The sequence below is a fragment of the Mandrillus leucophaeus genome, unplaced genomic scaffold (assembly GCF_000951045.1).
Source record: "Mandrillus leucophaeus isolate KB7577 unplaced genomic scaffold, Mleu.le_1.0 Scaffold215, whole genome shotgun sequence".
In the NCBI taxonomy this organism is placed as follows: domain Eukaryota; kingdom Metazoa; phylum Chordata; class Mammalia; order Primates; family Cercopithecidae; genus Mandrillus; species Mandrillus leucophaeus.
In genome coordinates this window covers 129,711-130,189 of record NW_012102199.1, presented here as the reverse complement: position 1 = coordinate 130,189, position 479 = coordinate 129,711, and positions in this window count along the sequence as shown.

Genomic DNA, 479 nt, shown 5'->3' with positions numbered 1-479 from the left:
AACCATTGGGGAAGACAGTGTGGTTATTCCTCAAAGATTGAAAGATAGACATACCATTTGGTCCAGCAATCCCATTCCTGGGTATATACCCAAAGGAACATATATCCTTCTTTTATAGAGACACATGCACGGGTATGTTCATTGCAATACTGTTCACAATAGCAAAGACATGGAATCAACCTAAATGCCCATCAATGATAGACCGGGTAAAGAAAATGTGGTACATATACAGCGTGGAATACTATGCCGCCATAACAAAGAATGAGATCATGTCCTTTGCAGGAACATGGATGGAGCTGGAGGCCATTATCCTTAGCACATTAACACAGGAACAGAAAACCAAATACCACATGTTCTCACTTGTAAGTGGGAGCTAAATGACGAGAACACACAGACACATAGAAGGGAACAGCACACACTGGGGCCTATTGGAGGGTGGAGGGTGGGAGGAGGGAGAGGATCAGGAAAAATAACTAATG